The sequence below is a fragment of the Drosophila gunungcola genome, unplaced genomic scaffold (assembly GCF_025200985.1).
Source record: "Drosophila gunungcola strain Sukarami unplaced genomic scaffold, Dgunungcola_SK_2 000028F, whole genome shotgun sequence".
Classification (NCBI taxonomy): Eukaryota; Metazoa; Arthropoda; class Insecta; order Diptera; family Drosophilidae; genus Drosophila; species Drosophila gunungcola.
In genome coordinates this window covers 486,968-505,942 of record NW_026453206.1, presented here as the reverse complement: position 1 = coordinate 505,942, position 18,975 = coordinate 486,968, and the positions used below count along the sequence as shown (strand labels likewise).

General features: G+C 36.1%; 1 protein-coding gene and 2 long non-coding RNA genes across 6 annotated transcripts in view; all 3 read left to right on the top strand.

Annotated features, from left to right (window-relative positions):
- The window catches only part of LOC128263937 (uncharacterized), a 48,130-nt gene extending 42,652 nt beyond the window's left edge, over nucleotides 1-5,478 (top strand). The window contains exons 2-4 of one of the 2 annotated variants that reach the window (XR_008268593.1): nucleotides 4,998-5,114; nucleotides 5,174-5,326; nucleotides 5,398-5,478. This is a non-coding gene — a long non-coding RNA (uncharacterized LOC128263937). Of the gene's footprint in view, nucleotides 1-4,997; nucleotides 5,115-5,173 lie in introns of both variants that reach the window. The other variant, XR_008268592.1, reaches the window with a different exon arrangement.
- The window catches only part of LOC128263929 (putative serine/threonine-protein kinase STE20-like), a 272,782-nt gene that overhangs the window by 47,543 nt on the left and 206,264 nt on the right, over nucleotides 1-18,975 (top strand). The window lies entirely within an intron of this gene.
- On the top strand, nucleotides 7,147-8,291 carry LOC128263936 (uncharacterized). The gene is made up of 3 exons (XR_008268591.1): nucleotides 7,147-7,920; nucleotides 7,980-8,132; nucleotides 8,204-8,291. It is a non-coding gene; the product is annotated as an uncharacterized LOC128263936 (long non-coding RNA).

The following is an 18,975-nucleotide window of genomic DNA, read 5'->3' as shown; positions in this document are numbered from 1 at the left end:
CATACAGAGCAGTTCAAAACAAAGAACGTTTACTTAATTTAAGATCTTAGTGATAGGAACTTTAATATTTAAGCAACATGAACCCGAATTTCGAATTAAATAATGTTTAAAATGAATTAATTCGTAATTTTTTGAGGGCACCTTTGGGTATGTAGCGCAATGGTTTGTTAATGTGTGGGATCTAACTAGATTTCACAGGTAGGGTGAGTATAGAACGAGGCCAATAACATCTGGTCCTCAACCTTCGATAGGTGCACTGTTTTGTCCGGTTGGTTATCTTGATATGTTTTTAAACTAATAGATTAATTACAATAGATTGCTTATAAATGTAAATACAAATGTTGCTGCTGTAATTATTTGAAATACATTATTATATTTTGTATGTGCTTCTATATTTTATTTTGTTTAATAATAAGATTTAGGTTCTTATATTGTTACGTTATTGTTTACGTGAACGCTTTGTGTATATTCTAACAGTGTTTGTTTAGTTGTACTAAACCATTCAGAATTTAAACGAGATTATTTCCAGTTATAGAAATATCTTTATTAAAGCAATTTGAATTTAAAAATCTTTAAGGTGTATTCCATGTCAATAAAATATTTGGTTAGAGAGTGCAAATTTTTATGTGTCTTGGGATATTTATATATTCGGTAGTCTCTTGTCTTATTATACCGTTTATGCATTCGTCTAATAATTTTTTTTAGGATTTCTTTATTAAATACTTTGTTTTCGAAAGGTAATCTTTGTCAAACTATCAACTTAAAATCTCCAATGTATTTAGTAAAGTGTTGTAAATTAAAAATTAAAACGGTAGCTTGTTGTTCTCTTTCTTCATCTTCTTTAAATTTGTTAAGTACTTCTATTCCATTATTTATGACATCAATGATTATGTTTAAATCTGTATTTTGTATGCTATTTTCTGATAAGTTGCTTTATTTCTGTTCTAATTCTTCCTTATCATCTTGATATAATGATCCGAACAATATTTATAAGCTGAACCAATGATATCAAATAGTCCCCTCTTGCTACGTTTGGCTATTTTAATTCCATCTATTTCTCTTTTAAGTTTATCTGCTAAATAACGTTAAATTCATTGGCTTCTTTAAAAGTCTTTCATATGTTTGTTTGAAATATCTATGGACCGAGCACGAGTAAATAATGAAGTATACTGCTTTATATAAATGGGCCAGGAAGACAAATACGGCAACACCAACATTAACGATGGATATGGCACCACAAGCACCAACAAAGAATATGGCAACGAAGATTACGCCAGGAACGAGCAGCAAAACAACATTTTTTAAAGCTGCTTTTGTTTAATATTTTTAATTTAAATTAACTGCTACAGAAATTTATCAAGGTTTCGTTGTTCCGTCTTTATAACACCGGCGCCTGAACATTTCTTTAAAAAACTTTACCTACGGACCTTAAATCGGAAAATTGCGAAACACAGAAAGGCACTCACATACGTATTTGCCCAAATATACACATAAGTGAAGGGACAAGACAAGTAAGACAAATCCAGTAACAAATACAATCAATACAAGCACACCATGTCCAAATAATTTAAAGTTGGCTGAAAGAAACACGAGAAGCTGAAAAGAGATACATCGAGCAGAAATATATATTGCCCGCCCAAAACGCAGGGAGCACACGCAATGCCATTCCCATCAATGGGACCAACTGCTTCCCAGCTAGCCGCAAGACAGGTGATGCTTTCAGATCTGCCGCTTTAAATGGCAAAGCGGAGGACTGACTGACTTCATCAACATTTATAAAAATAAGTTGCGCAGTAGCCGGCTTTTCAAACGCAAAAAACATGCAACGGCACCAGAAGTGTCTCAAGGTGCGTGATAAGCTACTACTACCAGAACTAGTGCAAAAATTAATGAGCACAATGAAAACCTTTTTTGGACGGCCCGAACAAATCCTTGACCGACTGATGGACAAAATCAGGAAAATCAACGTAAATAAGGACAGATTGGAGTCTCTCTTTGAATTTGCAATGGCAGTACGCAACGCGTTCGCAACTATGGAGGCCTGCAACTTGTGTTCTCATCTTGACAGCTCAATGCTTTTTCGCGAGCTCGTTGAAAATCTTCCCACACAAAACACAACAAAAACTAAGCTGGGCCTTGCACCCACGCAGCGCCGTCATCCCTCCCATTAGCAGAGGCAACATCCACCGTCATTCCAGGATCCAGCTCAAAGCCCAGCAGTGTTAACACTTACGCAAGGTATGGAATGCAGAACTAAACTGATTCTCAACCAGATCAGGAAATTATTTTAAGTCTGCCGAACATCAAGATGCCCAGTGTCAGAAATTTCAGATGAAAACTGAAACAAAGTTGTGCTACAGGTGCATAGAAAACCAAAGCTGCAAGTGTTTCTCCAAACGTGACTGCGGCGTCGACAACTGTCAGCCAAACCAGCACCTACTGTTTCACAGAGAAGACCCAAAAGCGGAACTCGTCAGCACCCACCATAAGGAAAGTGAAATCGAAGAATAATACTTTAGAATCCTGCCCGTCACACTGTATGGAAATGGAATAACCTTCAGAACTTTTGCACCCGTCACCTCAAATTGTGCGCTTGAATGGGGCATAAAGGAACAATTAATACAAGCAAATCAAAAGGCTAAGAAGACGAGCTCCAGCCTAAAGAATAATGACCGCGTTTGCTATCTCCCAATTTTTTTTTTTCAGCCGATTACCTGCACACTTTTCGCTCAAAAATTTCTATGGCTCAATGAAAGTCCTAGGAGGACCCGAAAAGGTGGTTAATATTTATTGGGATCCCGCCAGTGACGTTTTTAAGTTCATTTTCAGATCTGCAAGATTAAAAAGAGAGGTTTTGAGTAGCGACACAGCCCCAACAAAACGCGAAACTTTGAAAGTATTGATGTCTGTGCTTGATCCACTCAGTTTTCTATTATACTTCACCATTGGTCTGAAAATGTTACTTCCAAAAGTGTGGTGTACTGGTATAAAACTGCCAGACACACTTCTCGCCTTTTTGACCAAATGGAGAATCGTGCTTTTCAATCAAGGGTTTCCAAGCCTAATGCTTTTCTTCCTTTTTTTGTTGTTGGATAGCTCATTGATATAATAACAATTGCATAGGATTCCGCGTAAGGCGCGCTAACCCGAAGGTATTAGCCGAAATCTATGTACTGCCAGAAATCAATTGTCGTCGTTGCTGGAAGATAGGGGCATCCCAGCGACGAACTTCTTAACACAAAATTTTTTGTGAGCAGCAATGCATTATTTGTCACACAAAAATAAGAGGGAATAAAAAATGTAATTTGGAGACAAATTTTAATAATTGGGAGCGCTGTACAAAAAACAACGTAATTAAAACCATTGAGCATATTGTGAAATTAATTCTGATGAAATTATTAATAAATTATCTGAAATTAAATTTGACCAACCCCAATCCTTATCGCCAAAAGCAAGCTATGAAGCCAGTGTACATATTGATAGAAATTTAAAATCATTTTAGGATGGAAATCTGATCAAAACAGTTAGCCAAGATATGTTAATTTTTTTTTGGAGAAAGTGGGGACAAATTGGAAAATTTAATTAAAACCGTTCATTTGTCGCGAAATACTGTAATTAATCTGAGCACATACTTGTATGTAAAAAAACAATAGGCGTTTTTGACTTTTTTTTAATTTGAAATTCCCGAAAGTTGCCTTTCTATTGCAGGTATTACATAAGTCGGAACGAGCCGAATCGGACAAGTATAGCATATAGCTCCCATAGGAACACCCTATGTAATTTTGTAATTTTTTTTTTTTGACTTATTAGTTATCTGACATTTTAGAACTACGCTTTTAATTTTTAATGAAATCGGAAAACGATATCATATAGCTGCCATAGGAACTATCGAATAATTGAATAATAATCATTATAGCTTCAATGTTTTTAAGCATATAAATCATAATTTTAATGTTTTTAAGAATGTTTAATTTGTGCAAAAGCTGCAAGGGTATATGAAGTTTGCTTCCTTTCTTGTTAATTGCCATTCTTGTGAGAAGTTTGCCACTTCTAAAAAACTTTTTCACTTTTTGCCGAGCTATTAGACAAGCATGTTGTCGAGCGGACGTGCTCTTGAAATTGTTGACGAAATATATTAATATGGAAGTGTTAAAATCATTGACTGAAAAAACTGGATGTGCTGTGTTCTCGACATTTCCTATTACCAAAATTTGGTCATGCGAGTCTCATAAGTATATTGGTGTACTTTCTGTAACAGATAACTTTCCCAAAAGGCGTTGATATAATTAATGGAAGAAATGGAAGGATTGACCTAAAAGTCAAGCAAATTTGGTATACAACATATACAAGTACATACAACGAAAATGGACACAAAATTTTCTTAGCGACAGACCGCAGGGGCTCTTACCAGCAGGCCCCGGCGCTTCGTGTGCATTCGGGGTTTTTTGCTCTTTCATTCTTATTCTCATTTTTATGCTCGCGGAATCATTGCAAGAGTTCGATCGTTCAGTCGCAAAGAGGAGCATTTTGAAGAAGGTTGCCCTGCGCTTGAATTGGTCGTTGTATGAATGTGTGATCATACATTCCCTGTAGTTCTGAAATTCCCTTCCCTGCTCTTTCCTGGCCGGCATGTTCAAAAAAGCGCTAGTATATTTATTAATTTTTAAGATGATATATAAATGATTTTTATTGATTAGATGTAATAACATTTTGGAAGTTATTGTAAAGTTGCAATAGGCAACTCCAAAATGTTAATATTTGATTATCTGCCTTATGTGATTTTAACTACAAGGCATTGTTATGGTCGGATATACCCTGGTACGCGTCAGGCAGAAATTTCGGTTTCGTTTTTCGTTCTCCCCATTCCCTTTGCACTTGAATTCGACTGCAACAGAGTGAGGAAGTGTTTTTAAAAGTGAAAATTTTAGGCAATTATTAATTAATCAGGTAAGTGCATAAATATAAATAAATAAACAAAGCTGACGGCACTGCTGCAGGTTTTCCTTAAGGGAAAGGCTAAGGATGCCGATGTACCCGATTCCTTTCCGATTGAAAGTGAGGAGGAGCTGGTGGCGTTAGAAGTTAAAATATGCTCGTCTACTAAAACCGCCTATGTAAGTAAAATATTTATGAAGAAGATGAGTGTGCAATTAATTCTGTGTTTTTTCTACAGATTGAGACCATCACCGCAATTCTTAGGCGAAATAATTTGCCTAAGTCTATTAAAGGAGTTTTGGCAGAGCACCTTCTTTGCGACTTCAATATAGACGGATTGAATAGAAAAAAGGCCCCTAAGGGCTTTCCAGGATTTTTTTCGTTATAGTCGGTATGTATAATTGAGCAAAATGTATCAGATTTTTTATTTTATTCTAATATACATATCTGTTTTGTTTACAGACAGCATATCTGCGTTGGGAGGCCAGCTGCCGGCGGAGAAGGCTCTTGCGCACGCCTTATCTTGCGCAAAAAACAACGCAAACAAAAAAAAAACAAAAATAAATGTTAAAAAACTAATTTTAATAAATGTTTATAAATTGAATTTCTGATGGTTTTTTTACTATAATTTCCGTAAGGATTCCTGAGGGAATTTCCTTGACTTTTCCCCAGGAATTCTTGAAGATTTTCCTTAGGAATTCGGTAGGAATTCCTGAGAAATTCCCGGGGATTTTCATTAGGATTTTTCCGGAGGAATTCATTGCAATTTCCCTCCGGAATTCCTAGGGACTTTTTAGTATTTTCCTCAGGCATTCCTTGCGAATTTGCCTACTGATTAAGTTTTATATTCCTAAGAGATTCCGGGGGGAATTCGATTAAAAAGTCCCACGGATTTATTTCGAAATTCCTCAGGAATTACCGAGGAACTCCCGAGGAATTCCCGAGCAATTCCTTCTGGATTCCTCCCAATCTTCGAATTACTCGCCGGGAAGGCCTGCTTCATACAAATTCATTTTCGTTTTGTATGGAGAATTCCCCGGGATTCATAAGGAAAGCTCCAGCGTTTGACCGCGTTTGCTATCTCCCAATTTTTTTTTTAGCCGATTACCTGCACACTTTTCGCTCAAAGATTTCTATGGCTCAATGAAAGTCCTAGGAGGACCCGAAAAGGTGGTTAAGGCGACACAGCCCCAACAAAACGCGAAACTTTGAAAGTATTGATGTCTGTGTTTGATCCACTCAGTTTTCTATTATACTTCACCATTGGTCTGAAAATGTTACTTCCAAAAGTGTGGTGTACTGGTATAAAACTGCCAGACACACTTCTCGCCTTTTTGACCAAATGGAGAATCGTGCTTTTCAATCAAGGGTTTCCAAGCCTAATGCTTTTCTTCCTTTTTTTGTTGTTGGATAGCTCATTGATATAATAACAATTGCATAGGATTCCGCGTAAGGCGCGCTAACCCGAAGGTATTAGCCGAAATCTATGTACTGCCAGAAATCAATTGTCGTCGTTGCTGGAAGATAGGGGCATCCCAGCGACGAACTTCTTAACACAAAATTTTTTGTGAGCAGCAATGCATTATTTGTCACACAAAAATAAGAGGGAATAAAAAATGTAATTTGGAGACAAATTTTAATAATTGGGAGCGCTGTACAAAAAACAACGTAATTAAAACCATTGAGCATATTGTGAAATTAATTCTGATGAAATTATTAATAAATTATCTGAAATTAAATTTGACCAACCCCAATCCTTATCGCCAAAAGCAAGCTATGAAGCCAGTGTACATATTGATAGAAATTTAAAATCATTTTAGGATGGAAATCTGATCAAAACAGTTAGCCAAGATATGTTAATTTTTTTTTGGAGAAAGTGGGGACAAATTGGAAAATTTAATTAAAACCGTTCATTTGTCGCGAAATACTGTAATTAATCTGAGCACATACTTGTATGTAAAAAAACAATAGGCGTTTTTGACTTTTTTTTAATTTGAAATTCCCGAAAGTTGCCTTTCTATTGCAGGTATTACATAAGTCGGAACGAGCCGAATCGGACAAGTATAGCATATAGCTCCCATAGGAACACCCTATGTAATTTTGTAATTTTTTTTTTTTGACTTATTAGTTATCTGACATTTTAGAACTACGCTTTTAATTTTTAATGAAATCGGAAAACGATATCATATAGCTGCCATAGGAACTATCGAATATTTGAATAATAATCATTATAGCTTCAATGTTTTTAAGCATATAAATCATAATTTTAATGTTTTTAAGAATGTTTAATTTGTGCAAAAGCTGCAAGGGTATATGAAGTTTGCTTCCTTTCTTGTTATTGTCATTCTTATGAGAAGTTTGCCACTTCTAAAAAACTTTTTCACTTTTTGCCGAGCTATTAGACAAGCATGTTGTCGAGCGGACGTGCTCTTGAAATTGTTGACGAAATATATTAATATGGAAGTGTTAAAATCATTGACTGAAAAAACTGGATGTGCTGTGTTCTCGACATTTCCTATTACCAAAATTTGGTCATGCGAGTCTCATAAGTATATTGGTGTACTTTCTGTAACAGATAACTTTCCCAAAAGGCGTTGATATAATTAATGGAAGAAATAGAAGGATTGACCTAAAAGTCAAGCAAATTTGGTATACAACATATACAAGTACATACAACGAAAATGGACACAAAATTTTCTTAGCGACAGACCGCAGGGGCTCTTACCAGCAGGCCCCGGCGCTTCGTGTGCATTCGGGGTTTTTTGCTCTTTCATTCTTATTCTCATTTTTATGCTCGCGGACTCATTGCACGAGTTCGATCGTTCAGTCGCAAAGAGGAGCATTTTGAAGAAGGTTGCCCTGCAGAAGGTTTTCCTTAAGGGAAAGGCTAAGGATGCCGATGTACCCGATTCCTTTCCGATTGAAAGTGAGGAGGAGCTGGTGGCGTTAGAAGTTAAAATATGCTCGTCTACTAAAACCGCCTATGTAAGTAAAATATTTATGAAGAAGATGAGTGTGCAATTAATTCTGTGTTTTTTCTACAGATTGAGACCATCACCGCAATTCTTAGGCGAAATAATTTGCCTAGGTCTATTAAAGGAGTTTTGGCAGAGCACCTTCTTTGCGACTTCAATATAGACGGATTGAATATAAAAAAGGCCCCTAAGGGCTTTCCAGGATTTTTTTCGTTATAGTCGGTATGTATAATTGAGCAAAATGTATCAGATTTTTTATTTTATTCTAATATACATATCTGTTTTGTTTACAGACAGCATATCTGCGTTGGGAGGCCAGCTGCCGGCGGAGAAGGCTCTTGCGCACGCCTTATCTTGCGCAAAAAACAACGCAAACAAAAAAAAAACAAAAATAAATGTTAAAAAACTAATTTTAATAAATGTTTATAAATTGAATTTCTGATGGTTTTTTTACTATAATTTCCGTAAGGATTCCTGAGGGAATTTCCTTGACTTTTCCCCAGGAATTCTTGAAGATTTTCCTTAGGAATTCGGTAGGAATTCCTGAGAAATTCCCGGGGATTTTCATTAGGATTTTTCCGAAGGAATTCATTGCAATTTCCCTCCGGAATTCCTAGGGACTTTTTAGTATTTTCCTCAGGCATTCCTTGCGAATTTGCCTACTGATTAAGTTTTATATTCCTAAGAGATTCCGGGGGGAATTCGATTAAAAAGTCCCACGGATTTATTTCGAAATTCCTCAGGAATTACCGAGGAACTCCCGAGGAATTCCCGAGCAATTCCTTCTGGATTCCTCCCAATCTTCGAATTACTCGCCGGGAAGGCCTGCTTCATACAAATTCATTTCCGTTTTGTATGGAGAATTCCCCGGGATTCATAAGGAATTCTTGGCGGCGCCCGGGGGATTACTTAGGGAATCTTTAGGGATTGGAACTGCAGGGTTGCCATACACGGGAGCATGAGTGCGCTTATTTCATTTCGACGCATCAAGAAAAATTCGTCTTCTGCTACTTTTCATACTTGGTACCCTAACAATATGTGGTATTTGCTATTGGGTTTTTGTTAAAATAAAAATATTATATGTTGTAGTATATTTTTTTTTTATATTTTAGCATACATTTTATTTTTGTTTACAAATTGAAATCATTGGTAGCAGTAAAATTTTTTGCATATATGTATGTATTCGAATTAATAGAAATCACTTACACCGACTGCTCTTAAGTTTGTGAAAAATTTCAAACTAAATCATCTTTTATTGTTGTTTTGCGAGCGGGTGGTGCCTTCATACCCTACCAACGATTTATTTTTAGGGGAGCGGGCGGAAACAGAAACAGCTGTTTGGCTTTTGTTTTGTTTACACTTTTTAGGACACTTGTTTTCAATGTTATGTTTAATGATCTTTGGTTGATTTATTTTTAAAGATTCGCAGTGTAATTTTAATTGTCAATAACAATGTTAATTGTCTTTAAACAATTCGTTATAATACAAGATATAAGTACATTTAAAATTATAAAATTATTATCATTAAAATTTATTATTGAAACAAAAAATGCGGATGTTTATATATGTTTATACTATTTACCTTTACAAAAAAAAACTGTTTAAATTCTTTTAACATTTTTGTAAAGTAAATGGAAGAAATATAAATTTATTAAAAACCGAATACAAGTGCCTTCATTCCAGAGCTATTATTGACTGGATAAAAAAAAAAATGAACATTTTATGAAAAAAATCAAAAAAAAAAAATAGATTGAAAATTATAATCAAAAAAGCCAAAAAAAGATTGAAAAAAACAACCAGAAAATGTTTTAAAAATCCAATTTTTTATACAATCAAAAATTGTTCATGATTTGCTGCAATTCCTCTGCATTTTCTTTGTTATCGTAAGCGAAATTTGCGCCGATCTTATCTTGTTGGGAACTTCGTCGAAGCAGCATTTTTCAAGCCTTCGCAAGCCGTATATTTAAATTCGGGGCTTTTTAGTCACACATTGCGACACTTCTGCTTAGGCATTTTGTTCGAACTTTTGAAATAGAGATAAAAGCATTAAACTAGCGATGACCTCAGTTAGTATCGCCACCCGAGGCTCAAATGTATACTAAATGTTTTTTACCATTTTTACAATGAATGAGGAAAATTATCAGAACCGATACCCGGTAGTAAAATACTAGAAGGAATTGGGCAGCAAAAATATTATTCGATAAAATAGCACCGGCCGATACATCAATTGCTCAATCATCAATTGATTGGAGTTGACGACAAAACGGAATAAAAAGCACGGCTCAAATGTATACGAAATATTTTTTTACCATTTAAAGGTAACAACTGAAAACCTTTAAACGTTAAAAATAGCGGGATAAACACAATGTAATATACAAAACAATTAAGTTTGAATTTAACGTTAAAAAGGCAGTGTGACCGTGAACGTATAACCAAAAAAATCTCAAGCAGTATCCATATAGTTGTCTCTGTCTCTGAGCTTCAATGAATTCGTCAATGAATGAGGCAAGCAATGCAGTGTCATACCCGTTGTTTGCGCACTTGGCGCGTTTATTTTAATTGAAGTCATTAGTTGTAGGGTGAGAGCTGGAGCCAATGAAGCTTTCGTCCGTTCGCTCTTGCGAATCCGCCCCGCCTCTCGCGGGGCATAGTTAGTATAGTTAGGTTCTAAGAGAAATTATTGGAACATTAAATTTAGTGATCATTTGAACTTAATCGAAACCACTACCTTTCGTCGTCGCATTTTCACACAACAAGTTATTATCGCAAATAAATTATCAGAATCCTACTACAGTCACACAAGTTTTGCGTTCGTTAATACCAACTAGTATTAAATTTTCATGGTGACCCCGACGTGATCGCAGTAGAGTTCGCGATTTGTTTACCAATTTTTTTTTATGAAAAACTAGAAAAATTACCGACAAACACACACAAGCAAATTATTTGTGTCGGTTTTAATTGTTTAAATTGCTGCTGCCGCTGGAACATGGATTAAAAAAAGAAAGTTTCAATTGTTGAGTCGGCTAACCAGGTATGGAGAGCTAAAAGTTGAAAGTTAATCTGTGGCGTTTTGTTAATTGTGTTTTGGCCCATCTTTCAACTGTTTGCATTCGTGTAAAAATCGGTATATAGTGAGCATTCTAACCAAGAAATATAAATTTGCATGTACTAACAACCAAAATTTAGCAAATAACAATATATTTCGAATTATATGTGAATCGCTTTGGCCCATAAACAAGAAATTTATGCTTTAATATTGAATTTTGTAATTTCTTACCAGATGTTAACTTTGTTCCTATGTATAATTTTGATCATGCCAGCTTGGTTGCCGTAAGTGATTGCCTCACGTCTATGGATTGGGTTTCCTTGCTATCAAATGCTTGCATTGAGACCAATTACAATAACTTTCTTGTCGCTTTAAAAAATATTCTTGACAGCACGTGTTCAATCAAGGTACGGGGTTCCTATAGGCTTCCTTGGTATACAAAAGGTCTCCAGAAATATAAAAATCTAAGAAATAAGTTCTATAAACGGTTCATTAGATGGGGTAATCCATTGGATCGTGATAGATATACACAGCATAAGCGGGAATTTGAGTTTCTTAAAAAATTTTCTTTATAATCAATACATTTCCGACATTGAAAATAGCTTAAAGTCAAATCCAAATGTGTTCTGGCGTTTTATTAATTCAAAGAAATCTTACTCTTCCATACCGTCAACTGTGTCATATAACAATACTACAGCTAATTCTGGGACAACTATTGCAAACTTATTTGCTTCCTTTTTTTCGGCCAATTTTGAGCCTGCTTGTGACTGGAATGACCAGCAAATTCTAAATAACATTCCAGAAATGTGTAATATTGGTTCCCTTGAAATTAATGATGATGACATTTCTGAAGCTATTTCACAATTTGTCGACTCCATTAAGCCTGACATTGATGGAGTTTCTTCATTTTTTCTTAAAAAATTTTATCAACCCCTTAAGATATTCTTCTCGTCTTCGCTACTAGGGTAAATTTATTTCTAGATGAAAAATTTCCAAAATTTTACCGGTTCATAAAGGCGGAAGCAAGTCTGAGGTTTCTAATTACAGGCCGATTGCTAAAATAAGCAATATTGCCAAGCTATTCGAGAGAATTGTAGTTAAAAAATTATCCTTCCTGATACGTACTTATATTGACCCTAATCAGAACGAGTTCATGCCTGGTCGTTCTACTACCTCGAATTTAGCTATTTTCGCTAAACATTGCATACAAACCTTTGAGTTACATTCCCAAGTGGACACAGTTTATACTGATTTCGCCAAGGCTTTTGATAAGGTTTCTCACTCTGCCTTGCAGGCAAAACTTTTTAAGCTTGGTATTCACGGCTCTTTTCTAAATTGGATCTCTTCTTATATGGCAAACCGATCCTATCATGTTGAGGTCAGCGGGTTTGTTTCTAACCTCTTTGAAGCAACCTCTGGTCTTCCTCAAGGCAGTTCTCTTGGTCCTTTGCTTTTCATTATATTCATTAATGCAGTATCAGTTCTGACTTCGTCGAAGAAAGACGTATTACTGCAAAACCATCGCCGAACCCAACTAACACAAAAACAACACTTTTTGAAAAACAAATAAAAGCATAAAACATAATTCGGAAAATACAACAACAAAAACCAAACCTAACAGTTACAAACGCAAGTGCAGCGGGCGGCAGCCCAAAAATCATACGATGTCGCGACCACCGGACTTACAAGACCAAACACAATGGGACAAATCAACATTTTTGGAACCAAAATACATCCTCATTACAAGAAACGACAAAAAATCTTTTGAAGACGTCAACCCGTTTATAATAAAAAAAGTTATTGATTATCAATGCAACGGCGTAGTGGACTCAGTTAAAAAAACTAGAGATGGAAACCTGTTAGTAAAAACCAAAGGTCTTGTCCAAGCTCTTAGACTTCTGAAACTCACTCAATTCCACGACTTCTCAGTCACTGCATCTGAACACCAAACACTGAACTCATCCAAAGGCGTTATATACTCCAATGATCTTCGATCCATTGGAAAAGACGAAATATTAAAGGAACTCCTATCTCAAAAAGTAACTGAAGTCGAAAAAATATACCAATTCAAAGACAAAACTCTACAAGAAACCGGACTCATTATCCTTACATTCGGAACTACAACCTTACCACAAACAATTATGATAGGATATGATATCAGCCCCAAAACAAAAGGAAAATTAATACATACGACGACATCCAGGAACAACCAAAGAACGCGAAACCTACCCAACGCCCCACCGACAAGGAAGACATGGATACACTCGAACCACCAAAGGACACACAAATCACAAAGAATAACCCAGACTCAGACCGTAAGCTCAGATCACAAACAAAAGACAAGCCAAACCTACTTAACAATACACTTAAAGCAAAAAACAAAACTGAAAAACCTACATCATCAAACAAAGCAACATATAAAAAAGCTACAAACCAAACCGACTCAGAAGACGAAATATTATAAGTTCCCTACAAAGCCTAAATACATTAAACACATTAATTTCACACTCTTAGATTTTACTATACTAAATGCTCAAAATAATTCAGTGGAATATCCATGGTTACAAAAACAATTACCCAGAACTTCAAATTTTAAGTCAAACTTATAACCCACACATCATAGCACTTCAGGAAACCCACATCACAACTCCCGCTCAAATCCCTACCCCGGTTAATTATACCTCATATCATAGTATCAACAACTCAAATAGCTTTGGAGGCACATCGCTACTAATTCATAACTCTATTTCCCAAAAACAACTATCCCTATCCACAGATTTTGACGCAGTTGGAGCCACTATTCACTCCAAATCAAAATTTAACATAATATCCGCCTATATCTCTCCCAGTAAACCCTTTAACACCAAAAACTTGGAAAACGTATTAAATTCGCCAAACGCCCAAACACTTGTGCTAGGCGACTTCAACAGCTGGCACCCCAATTGGGGCTCGCCTAAAGCGAACAAAAGAGGCACAATAATAGCGACATACATAGACAAGTCTAACTACATCCTACTTAATGACAAATCACCAAACACACACACACATAGACCTTTCCTTTGCAACAGCCAACATAGCCCCAGACTTCCACTGGAAAGTAATGGACGACCTCCATGGTAGCGACCATTTTCCCATATTAATCTCAACCTCCATTCTTCCTACCTCCCCCACCTTCACCGCTAAACCGACATTCAAACTTAAAGAAGCAGATTGGATTCTCTACAGAAATAATGTACTCAAACTAATGTCAAAATCTCAACCTAGCTGTAACTTCAATCATGAAGCTGCTACAATAAAAAGGATTATAATAGAAAGCGCCCACCTCTCTATCCCCCAAAATACCACATTCCCCCTACTCCGCTCAGTTCCGTGGTGGAACAAGGAATTAACTATCCTTAAAAAAGACAAAACCAAAAAATGGGCCAAATTCAAAAATAATATAAACACATACAACATGATAGAATACAAAAAATCAAACGCTAAATTTAAAAGAGCAATAAGAGAAGCTAAACGCACCTCAATTTATAATTTCACCTCACAAATTAATCACAATTAAGACCCATCTAAAACATGGGCAAATATTAAACGCCTGTGCGGCTTATACCTCACAAAAACCATTCACTCCTTATATAACCCAATAACCCATTCAGCTATAACGGACCAAACAGAAATAGCGATTTTTATCGGACAATCTTGGTCAGAAGAAGCAGAAGATTACAACTTTTCCTCATCTTTCCGACAAAGCAAGTACAGTCTAAGCACAAACTTAGACTACTATCCCTCTAAAACAGCAATCGAAATCGAAAAAGACATCACATTTATTGAATTTTCATCATCCCTTAACTCCCTAAAAGGCAACACTCCAGGCCTAGACCGCATATCATACTCTATGATTAAAAACCTTCCTGACACCTTTAAACACAGAATTATTAACAACTTCAACAACATCCTGAAATCCCATATTCCTCAATCTTTCAAACTCAGCTTAGTCTTACCTATCCTTAAGCCCTCAAAAACCCAAACAGACATAAAATCATATAGACCGATATCCTTAAACTCATGTCTAGCCAAAGTACTAGACAAAATAGTTGCTAAAAGGCTGTGGTGGTTCGTTTTAAACAACGACCTTATTCACAGCAACCAATTCGGTTTCAAAAGAGGTAAATCTGTACTAGACAGTCTACTCTACATAGACCACTTAGCTTCCAGATCTATTTCCCTCAAAAAGCACCTCTCAATAATATCCTTAGACTTTACCAAGGCCTTCGACAAAATTGGCATACACACCGTTATTAACCAGCTCCTCGAATAGAAACTGGGTCATCATATCATTAACTACGTCAAAAACTTTATGACAAACCGTAAAATAACTGTGAAGTCATCCAACAACCTCTCTAAATCTTTCCCCCTCAACAATGGAATCCCGCAAGGATCTCCAATTTCTGTCATTATATTCCTTATTGCTTACAACTCCCTTACTACAATAATTTCTATTCACAAAGAAGTAAAATTCTGCGCTTACGCAGACGATTTCCACTTCCTCATCGAACATAACAAACTTAAAAACCCCACAACCAATCTCGAATCAGTCTTTAAAGAAATAAATGAATGGTGCATGCTCTCGGGCTCAGTCCTGTCAAAGGACAAGTGCCAGACACTCCACATCTGCCGAAAACATAACTGCAAAGCAAAACTGCTCACAGGAAACACTCCCATTAAAACCACTCAAACTCTTAAAATCTTAGGCCTTATTATAAACAGCAGATACGATTGGACATCCCACATAATCAAACTTAAAGCCGACCTTGCTAAACCTCTTGGAATAGTCAAACACCTCTCCTCAATGAGATACAAAACCAACAACACAACACTAATTCAAGTTCTAAAATCTTTAATAGTTTCAAAAATTGACTTCTGTTTACCCATTTATGGGTACTCACCTAAGTCCCATCTAAATAAACTAAAAACTCAATTTAACGCTGCAATAAGAGCAGCACTTGGAGCATTCCGATCCACACCCACACATAACTAATAGTAGCCAACGTTAATACTATAGAGCACACACGGGACTTCCTTACCGGCAACCTCTTTCAAAATCTTTTACACTCCAAAGATACCCCACTTATCAAACTTTTAAAAACAAATAAAAAGAAACACAGATACTCTAGCACAATAGATAGAACAATCCAAATTTGCAAAAACCAAAACATCCCATACCACCCAATAAAAAAGAACACCTGCAAAAATTTTGACCTAGTTGCAATACAAAAGTCGATCAGCACCGATCTAACCAAACAAAACAAAAACTCCACCCCTCCAATAGTCTTTCAACAACTCTTTCAGTCCCTAAAATCCACATACCCGAACCACAACTTTATTTACACCGATGGATCGAAGGCAGAAGACAACATCGCGTATAGTGTTACCGATGAAAATAATGTAATTAAAACAGGCCTACTACCTGCCTATTCTACAGTCCTTTCCAGCGAAATAATAGCCATCTACCAAGCTGCACAAATCTGTATTAAAAAAAGAGGCAAGCACGCCATATGTTCAGACTCACTTTCCTCCATCACCTCCATCGCTAACCCTAACAACAATTCCTACTACCCCACCACAATCCGTAATCTACTTTCCAAACACTTCCCCAAAATAATATTAATATGGATACCAAGCCATGTTGGCATCAAAGGAAACGAGACAGCGGACTCTGAAGCAAAAAAAGCAATCAGACAACCCCTCATTTACACAGACAATTACAACTCCAGAGATATCACACAGAACCTCAAAAAATCATTAAAACACAGACACACAGAATTAATAAACAAAACCTCGACATGGTACCAATACATATATAAATTATCACCACCTAACTTCCCCCATAACTTCCCCGAACTCAATAGGAGACAACAAATTTTTATCACCCGTTTGCGACTTGGCCACACAAAGATGACAAACGCACACTATCTTGACCGTTCAATACCGAACACATGCCCACTGTGCAACAACGCTCCTCTAGACGTTAACCATATCCTTTCCCTATGCCCTTCTCTCTCGACACAACGATCCTCATCATTCCCCAATCTAAACCCAACCCAGGCCTTAGCCAATCCCACCAAAGTTAATTCCCTAATGATCCTCACTTTCCTAGAAAAATCCAATATAATCTACACAATATAAACTATTCCTAAGTTATATAAGTTCACCAGAAAATGTAAATATATATAAAACCATAAGTAGAATAACAATATAAAATAAAAAATTAAATAATGCTAGTATTAAATACTAAACCACCCTCAGAGCTGAAGGCCTCTTGCAGCTATAGCTCTAATCACAATTTTTGTTAGCTCCTAGTTTTAACTACTAGTTAGCATTGTATAAATAAATAAATAAATAAATATTCATTAATGATATTTGTTTCTGCATTCAATCTGCCAAGTATCTTCTTTATGCGGATGACCTTAAAATATACATGCGAGTGAATTCCTTAAATGACAGCTATTTGCTACAATCGGACTTGAACAAAATCAGTTTATGGTGTATTCAGAACTATTTACCTCTCAACCTAAATAAATGTTATGTTGTTCGCTATAGTAAATGTATCTTAAATATTCTTTCTACATATGTTATCAATAACCATTCACTCTCTGCACTTACTGAGATTATGGATCTTGGGGTCCTATTCGACAGTAAATTTTTGTTTATTAACCATATGAACCATGTTCTGCCGAAGGCATATGCATTGTTCGGAATTGTCAAAAGAAACACCATACTTTTTAAGGACCCATACTCACGACTGACAGTGTTCTCAGCTTTTGTGCGTTCAAGAGTGGAATATGCTTCCTTTATTTGGAACCCGTCAAGTGTTGTCCATATCAATAGAATTGAGAGGCTGCAAAAAAAGTACCTAAATTTACACTTTAGCCGTTAAACTTTTCGGAACCTTTGCCAGCTTACTCTAGCCAATGTTGCCTTCTGCATACCTGCAGTCTAGAAGATCGCCGTTCGATAGCGAGCTTGCTCTTTATTAATGATGTTATAATTGGTAATATAGATAGTCCATTAATATTAAGCTCAATTAAATTCAATATCCCTGCCAGGAGTCTCCGTACCATCATCCCATTTTTTGAAAGTGCTGCGAGGACTAACTATGCGCGTAATGAGCCAATCTTAAGAACTTTAAGACTTTTTAACTCTTTGCCACTAAGTATTCGATTGCTTTGGGGATCCAAGAAGGATGTGCTTAGGCAATTACTTAGGGAATATTTTTTAATTAATACTTAGTTTTAAGTTAAGTTAGCTGATAGCCAGATAAGGATATATCCATTGACGAATAAATGAATAAATAAATGAATAAATAAATTTCGTCGTAGTGAGCACCAATTTAGGGTATAAATAAAACAGCTGGAAAAGAGTGCAAATTGTGAAGAGTGTAGTTCTCAAAAATTAGCTGCAAAAACTTTCGCCGCAGTTTGTCTAAACATTTTCCCGCGCTTTTCAGAATTTTCCCGCTTTTTTATAATTTTTGCGCGCCTTTCGGCATCTGGCTTATATATTCGTTGCCCTTAGTTATCGGTCAGTGTATCATTCTCCGTTAGCAATTGCCTAGGATTAGAGCCGCTAGCCGCGTACACATACACACGCACACCGACACCATTATCTTTGGTCGTTTTCGTTTTCGATCGCTGCAGCAGTGCAATTTTCGGTCCGCATAAACGTTTGATCGTTTTTTTCGCAGGGTTTATATAAAAAATATAAATATATTATATAAAAAATATAAATATATAACAAAAATAAAATTTTTAACATCTCTTCGATACCAACAAAACTAAATACAAACAAACGCAATGGCAACCAAGGATATCGAAGAGCTTAACCACCAACTAGATGTTGTATTAACCGAACGTATCGCCATTTAAAAGAAGCTAAATTCTCTGTGAATCCGGTTGAGCTTGAGTGTCGATTAGAGATTCTAAATACGCACATTGAAAATGCTTCAATTTTTCAAAACCAAATAGA